Consider the following 10,601-nt stretch of genomic DNA (forward strand, 5'->3'; position numbering starts at 1 on the left):
TCTATTACAAAATGATCCTCCATTAAGCAATACCAGATATAAATACCTAACCATATCTTCCACTCTAGGATAAATTAATGTAATGAAAATTTTTGAGTCAAAAGATAAGGTTGTGAATGTCAATTTGCTTTATACAAAGTTTGAACCATTTGATTGTCAGCTGAAAGATACTGCTAGCTCACCAGCACCATGACCAGTGTCAGGTATTTTCCTTTTAACTTTATAATTGGTTCTGTATACTTTTCAGGTCAGAAAACAGATCCATCATTTTTATTTGTAATTTGCTTATCTTAGATTACTAGTAGAGGTGGACCTATTTCTTAGACACTCGTAATTCTTCTTGCATGACTAGATTGTTCATTTTGTTGCTTTCTCTAATGCATTGCCCTTTTATCTCATTGCTTTGTAATTGTTCTTTAAATATGATTGATGACAAAATACATGAGCAGCAAAAATAGGCTTATTTTCCTTATCATTTTTATTTTGTATTTGTACTCTATAAAATTTATGTCACAAACTTATTTGAGAAAGGAGGAGAGCTTATTGACATTTCTTTTATCTTTTTTCAGAAAGGTGATGAGAACACTATTTTCCCCCGTATTTTAGATGATTATGCTCTTCCAAGGGAAATGTCATAATTTCTACAATTAATCTTTGCATGCATATTTCAAATTAGGAATGCTATTTAAGACACATTGCTTGTCTTATCCATGTGACTAAGGCAAATTTTGAGTGTAAGTCACTTTGTTGAGCCAAAGAAACAGAGAATGGCCTCTCAATGAAAATCTGCCAGGATGCTGGCAGTACAAGCTTCTGCTATTCCTGGGAGAGGGAAGGCACTCTTCAGTATGCATAGAAACAGGATTGTCACAAAAGAATTTGTTTCCAAGAGGGAAGTCTGCAATCTGGGTAGTGTTGAGGAACAGCCAGAAAGATGTCATATGGATCTTCTTTGTGTGTGTGTGTGTGTGTGTGTGTGTGTGTAAAATATGAGATTCAGTCTATTTTGCTAGTTTCTAGCTGGGGACATAATAAATTAAATATGGAGTGCAGTCTGATATGAAACTGGAAGAGTACTTTGTGGTAAGCTCTGTTTCAATCCTGCAGTGGGGTTTTCTAATAGTGCCTATTCAGCCCCCAGTTGACATTGACTGACATTATTTTGCCTAGTAGACTCTTTGATCCAATAGATTATACTCTCAGAGAAAATAAAGTGATTAACATAAGTGAACAACCTTTTTGTACTAGGTAGACACTATATGTTTTTCATGCTTTTGTTTAATCCATATAATACACTTATGAAGATAACATATTATTATTCTCATTTTCAAATGAGCAAAACAGAAAAAAACGATGAAAAACATAACCAAGTATGAGCCACACCTGCCAGGAATAATCAGGAAAGGAAAGAGCTGACCTTGAGGACTATCCAAGGCAATTAAGTATGGCAGAACTTACGGTGGGAAAAATAAACTTTGACTTTAGGAGAGTGCTTGGCAGTGTGCACTTTGGGACTGCTAGAGGATAACAATATAACAATGAGTCATAAAGTTGGAAAAGTGTAAGAGAAAGATTGATGTTATTATTTATGACCTGCATAGCTGCTAACAAAGACGACGTGTTGGACATCCGCCCTCTTATCCTGGGTGCAAGGGTCTGTGTGCAAAACTTTATAAGAGGAAGTTAGGGAAAAGATGAGCTGCTTTTTGTAAAGGTGAGGGAAAAAAACACCTATTTTGGCTTCCAAGGCAATCTTGGTGGGAAGAAATGAGGGAGAGAAGAAAGAGAAGCACCTACAGACAGGGCAAAATTCTAGTGGCAGAATCCCCAAGAGAATATTAGCAACAGATTGTTAGATGGCAAATCAGTAAGTGTTTGCAATGCTTCCTTCCTTCACCTCAACCCATGCCCAAACATCATCCAGAAATATTTCTTTCAGTAGTTTCTATCTAGTTTTTCCTTTTGGCGTGTATACAGAACAACATCATTCTGTCTAGCTGATCATTCTTTGGGAGTCATAGTAAAACAGAGGAAGAGGAGTTCCCCCAAGGGACTACCCCAAACCATCCCATAATGGAACCAGTGGGATTACAAATAAGGAAGACCTAGATGCCTAAAGTGATCAGTACAAATCGTTTATCTAGGGGAACTTGCATAGAAAGGGCTGCTGGACGTTGGATGCACAGTGAGGGCATAGGTGTTCTACGCAGGTATGTCCTTAATAGGGGTATTGGTTATGGAGTTTTTATGAGGGTTAAGGAATTTGGCTCAAGGCTGATGTTGGTTTCTATGCGCTTAGCAGCATGGTTCAACTTTTATTGCTTTGAAAAACAACCTAAACAACTGGAGAGTACTGTAGTGAGGAAGTTCTAGGCCCCAGCTTGGCTTCAACTCAGAAGGAGGAAATGTGCAGCTGGCTGAGTCATAGAGCAGTAAAGTTCCTCTGTGTTCCTCACTCAGGACAAGGAAAGAAATCACTAGAACAGTAAAGTTCCTCTGTGTTCCTCACTCAGAACAAGGAAAGAAATCACAGGCAACCGGGGAACCCTACAACACGACATCCTTGTGAGCACAGTGCATGATGAAAACATGCCAGAGAAGTCACTTGGAAAGAGAAATGACTGAGAGGATGAGCACACCTGGAATTTGAACTCTCCAACAGACTTAGAACTTCCTCAGAGCATGGAATTACAGAGTTTGAGCCAATCTTGAAGATATAAAGAGCCACAGTGAAGAAAGGCCCCAGACGACATACAGGTCACAAAGGCACTGAATATTTATTTGGGTAAAGATTAAATCTCTGAAAAGGATACCTTTTTGAATGTTGTTGGCAATAATGCAAAGAAAATTTAAAACCATAACTTTGTGGTGGCTTCTTAATGGTTTGGAATCCTTTAACAAAGAAGATGATGGGCTTCAGTTGGCTGTGTGTACACAACACTATGAAAGTCAAACATCTCTATGGCAGGGTTGTGGTTGTATCTTTGCATGTTTTATCTGCAGGGCAGAGTACTGAAAATCAGGCCCAGGATCCTTGTTGTAAGAGAGTGATAATGCATGAAAGAGAATGAGGCCAGTTTCTCTTGCTTGCAAGCATTGCAAGGGCTCACGTAAGGCAGGGGCCTTATGAGATGAATCTTCCCCATAAAATTTGCCCCCATTTCCTATCTTTACCTCCATGTTAATAAACTCATGTCAAGTTTTAGCAGAAATAGGTTCCACACTGCATGTGTTGCAAGGCCTGGCTAATATGTACAAGCAAAATATGAGCTTTTGAATGTAAGATCTAGGAAGAGAGTTGGGCAAGAGTTGTGTTGCAGCAGATTAAGCTGCTGCTTGGGATTTCCACATCCCAAATGGGAGTGTTTGTCTGAGTCCTGACTACTCTGCTTCCAATCCAGCTTCCTGCCAGTGCATCCAGGAAGGCAGCGGTTGATGGCTCGAGTGCTGGGGTCCCTGTTACCCATGTGGGAGACTTGGATGAAGCTCTGGGCTCTCAGCTTTGGCCTATATCAACCCTGGCTATTGCAGGTATGTGACAAGTAAACTAATGAATGGAAAATGCCAACTTTTAATTTGTAACCTCTTTATATGACTATATTTTAGTCTTCATATATGCATATATAATACATGTGTGTGGGGAGCAACTCGGACTAGACTAAGTTACTGGAACTAAGACTTATTCTATGCATCTGCTCTCCCACAATATGGCGCTGAGAAGGGAGAAACAGCTTCTGCACAGCTGCCTCTAGTTCAACCAATAAACTGTAGGACCTACTCCTGATTGGAGGAGAGCAGCGTACTGGGCGTGTGGGTAGCAGAGTTGGGATTGGTGGAAGAGGACTATAAAGGAGGAGAGAGACAACATGCACCAGGAACATCTAACGGGAACATCTGAGGGAACACCTGTGCAGCCCCCCAGAGAGCCGGCCGGCGGTGTGCCGCTCCCCCGCGGAAGTGGGGAAAGTGGCTAGGGGGAACCGCCCTTCCACGGAGGTGGAAGGGACGGTAGCCAACCCGGGAAGAACCAGCAGCAAACCCGGGGAGGGCCGAGCAGACAAAAGAACAGCGCAGGGTCCTGTGTCGTTCCTCCACGAAGAGGGGGAGCGACACATGTGTGTGATTTAATTTTTTCTTCTAGGTTATTCTTTCTTTTTTTTTTATCTTTTATTTAATGAATATAAATTTCCAAAGTACGACTCATGGGTTACAATGGCTTCCCCCCCACCCATACCGTCCCTCCCACCCACAACCCTCCCCTTTCCCACTCCCTCTCCCCTTCCATTCACATCAAGATTCATTTTCGATTATCTTAATATACAGAAGATCAGCTTAGTATACCTTAAGTAAGGATTTCAACAGTTTGCTCCCACACAGAAACATAAAGTGAAAAATAATAGATGATTTTTTTAAATGATGATGAAATCAGATCAGACCTATTGTCATGTTTAATCCCAGTGAGAGTCAATTTGGGAATTGATAATTTCTTTCTTTCTTTTTTTTTTTTTACAGAAGATCAGTTTAGTGTACATTAAGTAATCTTCTAGGTTATTCTAATAGAGAAATCTGCAGTACATTATCTGTAGTCATCATACACTGCAATAGAACCCCAGAACTTCTTACTCTTGTCTATTTATAACCTGGTATCCAACAGTCAATCTTTTCTCAACCCTCCCTTTGCTGCTGTATTAGTTCTTAAACCTGCTTGAGAAATTTTAATAGGGAAATTTTAGAGGGGGTGACTTTTGTCAGCCCTAAACAGAATCCTGTTTATTGCTTTATACTTCCCTGTCTTTAAGAATATGACCTATGATTTGTTTGCTTCTGGACTGAAGAAATAATGGAAATCCTATTTTTAAAATTCTACTATTTAAATGGTGAAGCTCTGCTGTAAATACTAATAAAATCTGTCAAAAATTATAGTCAATTTGATCAACTTGGAATTTATATCTATCTATCTATCTATCTATCTTACCAAAATCAGAGCAGGGAATACCAGTCCAATTTACTAACACATAATTACTACTTTGTCATGATTTTCCAAGTAATCTTTTTTCATAAGAGAAATATCTTAATATTTTTATTTGATTTAGTTTGCCAACATCACAATGAATTCTACAATGTCTGATTGGTTTCAATGTTCAGTTTTAACCTTTACATCTTCATTTTTACTTGTATCTTGCTGCATTGATGTATGTTTTAGAGAAGTTTTTTTTTAAAGATTATTTATTTATTTATTTCAAAGGTAGAGTTACAGACAGTGAGAGGGAGAGACAGAGAGAGGTCCTCCTTCCATTGGTTCACTCCCTAAATGGCCACAATGGCCAGAGCTGCGCCAATCTGAAGCCAGGAGCCAGGAGCTTCCCCCGGTCTCCCACACAGGTGCAGGGGCCCAATCTTCCACTGCCTCCCCAAGCCACAGCAGAGAGCTGGACTGGAAGAGGAGCAGCCAGGACTAGAACTGCTGCCCACACGGGATGCCGGTGCCGCAGGTGGAAGATTAACCAAGTGAGCCACGGTGCCGGCCCCCTAGAGAAGTTTTTTTAGAAAGGTATAAGAGTGGCATGTTTTTGAATTCCTGTACTCAAATACCTAGATACATTTTCTGTTGCTTTTACATGTGAACAACTTCATAAGATAGCAAATTCTTACTTATAAAACATTTTCCCTCACAAATGCTTTTTCAGTGTGTTTTACCATTTGATATTATGGAATACAAACTGAAGTAAGTCATATGTCTCATTGTTCTTAACCTATATTTTAGTCTATAACTTCTATAATTAAAATTTAGCATATATTGAGTTGTAGGATTTTTGTTTTTAACACCAAGAATCTTTTAGATTTCCAGACCCAGGGGTTACATCTTCTTAGGAAAGTTTGCTTCTATAAAGTTTTGTTTATTTTTGTTTCATCTTCTTTGTGACTCAAGTTTTCCTCCCTTTTCCCAAGAAAAACACAGCTTTAAGGTAGGGACTGCTTTATCTACTCTATGCAAGTTTACTTCAGAGAGTTTGTGGACAAATGGAGTTAAAGGTAAAATGTATTTTGCTGCAAAAAAATAAAATTCATGCATATCAAGGTGTCTTCAAAAAGTTCATGAAAAATTTCTTTCTTTTTTTTTTTTTTTTTTGACAGGCAGAGTGGATAGTGAGAGAGAGAGAGAGAGACAGACAGACAGAGAGAAAGGTCTTCCTTTGCCGTTGGTTCACCCTCCAATGGCCGCCGCGGCTGGCGCACCTCGCCGATCCAATGGCAGGAGCCAGGTACTCATCCTGGTCTCCCATGGGGTGCAGGGCCCAAGCACTTGGGCCATCCTCCACTGCACTCCCGGGCCACAGCAGAGAGCTGGCCTGGAAGAGGGGCAACCGGGACAGAATCCGGCGCCCTGACCGGGACTAGAACCCGGTGTGCCAGCGCCGCAAGGCGGAGGATTAGCCTAGTGAGCCACGGCGCTGGCCCCATGAAAAATTTCTACATTGGTTTCAAGATTTTTTGCACCAAAAAATTGAATTTCATTTTCCACAAATCTTATGAGATATCCTCATATAATTTGCATTTATTCTCTTTCCACCTCATTGTCACATATTTCTGGAGTTTGATAGTTTTCTCAAGTTTATCCTTTATAATGATCATTTTCTGCGGGGTCTTTTCTCCACTTTCAGTTGCCAATATTGATTTTCAATTTGTAGTTGCATTTGGAGTTTTCTTGCAGTTCTAGTTGGCTTTTTCTCTATTTACATCTTTACCTTCATTGATTGTTTTATCTTCATATTTCCTTTGTCAACGTCATAAAGTTGCTTAGAAAATGTAACTTTTTTAATATAACTTTTCAATATATTTTTTCAGTAGAAAGTAACTTCATAGTGATGATCTTTAATGTCTAAGAACATTATTCACTCTTTAATTAAAGTATGCTTTCAGAACTCTCATTTTCTTTTTTGGGTGGTTTGATTTATGAATCTTCAAATGGCTGGAGAGTGATCCAGGGTCAGGAGGCAGCAGGTGAGTGGAACCTTTGTAGCCTCTTCACTATTTATTTGAGTGGCGTCTCACTCTCAGATACAGACCTGAAGGTCAAGTGTGCCTTCACACACTCCTCTAATTCTCAATGCCTTGCAGGCAACATGAGTCTGCAGAATTGTGATTGGGTGTATATATCCTTTAATGCTTTAGATTGTTTAACTAAATTAGATGCCCAGTTTGGAGCTTTTTGAACAGCATACTTCAGTCTATATTCCTACTCTGGTACTCACTGCTACCATACTTTAGTTCATAAAGCTTTCATCGAGAATGACTAAGCATTTCAGAGAATAGTGCATCCGTGCCTGGCCCTTCTGCTCTCTGTCATGTTTATTCTCTGAGATACAGATCTGAGTGGGTGCACCAATGGAAAAAGAAGAAGCAAAGCAAAACACAGGGCAGAGGCAGGACTCTCTTTTGCTAGCTCAGAAGCTGTGTCACTCAGTGGCAATGGGAGGGTGACTGCTGGAGGGCTTGGGTTAATGCCTCAGGCTTATTGCAGAAAACAGGATTGGGGAGGCCTCAGAGTTTTTCTTACCTTATTTAGTATCACATGATCTATGCTGGATTCCAGAGGGGGAGCATGTGGTGTGCAGTCCAGTCCATGCATACCTATCAGGATGGAATTGTTAGAATCCTTCCCAGATTGTGTCATTGTGGTCTTCTTGCCCTCAGCCTACTTTTTCTAGTCACACTCACTGTTGATCTCAAATTCTCCATTGCTGTCTGTATCCGTGCCCTTTATGTTATGACTTACATTTCCTCCCACCAAGGGATACAGGCTTTTCCTCCATTCTGGAATCTGGGCTGGCCTTGTGATAGGCTGTGACTCATAGAAAATGGTAGAAGTGACAGTGCACTGGTTCTTAGACCAGACCTCGGGAGCCTCACACACTTCTGTTCTCTCTTTCTCTTCAGCCCCAGCCTCTGACATGAAAGCAAGTCTGAAACAGCCTGCTAGAGGATGAGTGACCACAGGAAGAGAGCCAAGCTTCCCAGATGAAGTCGTCCTGGATCAGCCAGCTCCCAGGAAGCCTGCCAACAGCCCACACAACAAATGAACCCAGCTGAGAGCAGCCTCGCCTGGCCTAGAATAGCCATTTATGGCCAACTTAGAGACTTACAAGAAATAATGCTTCAGTCAAAACAACTAAGTTTTGGGATGGTTTGTTATGCAGCAATAACTAACTGATGCATTACATCTTATCACAGGACTTGTTCAAAGACCCTTGATGTAAGTTGGAATGTCTTACTTTCCCAGCAGCAGAAATACACGTTCTGATGTCACTACATCCTGACCAGTATTTCTGATGACAACCAAGGTAAAACTGACCTCTCAATTTAATTTGCACTGAATTGATTCACTGGTATATTGAAGAGTTTCTCATGTATTTGTTGAAAGTTTTAACTCATCCTTTTTTCTATTTTATTTATGTATTTATTTTATTTGAAAGGCAGAGAGACAAGAGAAACAGACTGAAAGTTAAAAAGATAGGGAGAGGGAAAGAGAGAGAGAGAGAGAGATCTCCCATCTGATGGTTCACTCCTCAAATGCCCGAAAACTGCCAGGGCTGGGCCAGGCCAAAGCCAGGAACTCAGAACTCAATCTGGATTTCCCTTGTGGGTGGGAGGGAACCAACTACTTGAACAATACCTGCTGCTTCCCAGGGTGCCCACCAGCAGGAAGCTGGAGTTAGGAGTGGAACTGGAACTTAAACACTGGCACTGTGATGTAGAATGCCACTTTTTCCTCATGTGGGACACCTTGATTGTGTTACCAGCTCCTGGCTTTGGCCTGACCAATCCCAGCTATTGCCAGCATTTGGGAAGTGAAACAGTAGATGGGAGATCTAAGACTACTTCTTGTCTACCTGACTTTCTCTGCCTCTCAAACAAATAAAATAAATAAGTAAATAAATATTTTTAAAATATCAGCAGGAATTTTGGATAGATATTGACAAACTAATTGTGAAGTATATGCAGCAAAGTAAAGAAATGAAAATAGGCAAAAACAATTTTGGAGGACTCACACTACTTGATTTCAAATTGGTATAAATCTAGGGGCTCCAGAAGGCACAGTATTGCCTAAAGGATAATCACACAGATCATGGAATAGAACAGAGAATCCGTAGAGTCCACAGAATCCAAGTGACTTCTGAAAAGTTGCAAATCAATTCCATCAGGAAAGGATGGTCTTTTCAACCCATGATATTGGAGGAATTGGGCATTCATATGTAAAAGCAGACAAGTAAACAAGTGAAAAATCCACAATCCATACCTCACATGGAAAAGTAGTTGTGAGACCTACTGGGAGACAAAAATGCAACGCTATAAATGTTGTAAAATGAAATATTAGCATAATTCTTTATAACCTCACTTAATTGAGTATGCTTAGACATGATACCTAAATATGATTCATAAAAGAAAAAGTTGATAAATTAAAGAGGTTGAAAAAATGAGCCACAGACTGGAAGGAAACTTTTTTAAAGATTTATTTATTTATTTGAAAGTTGGAGTTACACAGAGAGAGAAGGAGAGACAGAGAGAGAGAGAGAGAGGTCTTCCATCCACTGGTTCACTCCCTAAATGGCCGCAATGGCTGCACCGATCCAAAGCCAGGAGCCAGGAGTTTCTTCTGTGTCTCCCACATGGGTGCAAGGGCCCAAGGACCTGGGCCATCTTCCACAGCTGTCCCATGCCATAGCAGAGAGCTGGATTGGAAGTGGAGCAGCCGGAACTTGAATTGGTGCCCCTATGGGATGCCAGCACTGTAGACAGTGGCTTTACCTGCTGTGCCATAGCGCCAGCCCCTGGAAGGAAATTTTCAGGAATCATAGGTCTGACAAAGAATGTGTATCTAAAGCACACAAACTACTAAAATGGACAATCTGAAAGCAAACAACCCATTTAAGAATGGGCACATGCTTTGAACAGATGCTTCAGTAAAAGTTATATACAAATGGAGTAATCACAAAAAGAGATGCCCAGCATCGTTAGTTATTAGGAAAGTGAAAATCAAAACCACGATGGCTCCCTATGCCACTATACACAGTGCAGTCAGACTGTACCGCAGCCTTCTCTGCCTGACTCCTGACCTTGCTGTGTTAATCTGAGAGACTCTTCGTCTGTGCCCTTCACCTGCCAACTCCCCTGACCCTGTAAGTCTCAACTCAGGCACCGAGAAGCCTGCACCCTCGCTCCAACCCCTCCCCCACTCAGGTCTGGGTTATGGGTTCTTCACCCTGTGATGCTGGGCCCTCCATTTCACTTATCACAGCATTGCTCAAATACACAGTGCTTGCTTGTTTAATTAGAGGTTTTAATACCTTCAACTCACATTTTCACAAAATCAGCATCCGTCTTCTTTAAGGCTGTAGCCTCAGAGGTTAGCATATTTGAGTAGTTGTTGAGTGAATGAATAAAATCATATCAGAAAAGCCCTCTGCTGCTTCATGGAACTTCAGCCTGTGTGTGAGCCCAAGATTTCACAAGGTCTCTCAAGTTGCCAGGAGAGTGGCCACCACTCCATAGCCATTTGCACATTAGTTCCCCTTAAACAACAACAACAAAAAATCTCTTTT

This window comes from Oryctolagus cuniculus, chromosome 16 (assembly GCF_051225735.1).
Source record: "Oryctolagus cuniculus isolate XC-2025 breed Fujian yellow rabbit chromosome 16, ASM5122573v1, whole genome shotgun sequence".
Lineage (NCBI taxonomy): Eukaryota > Metazoa > Chordata > Mammalia > Lagomorpha > Leporidae > Oryctolagus > Oryctolagus cuniculus.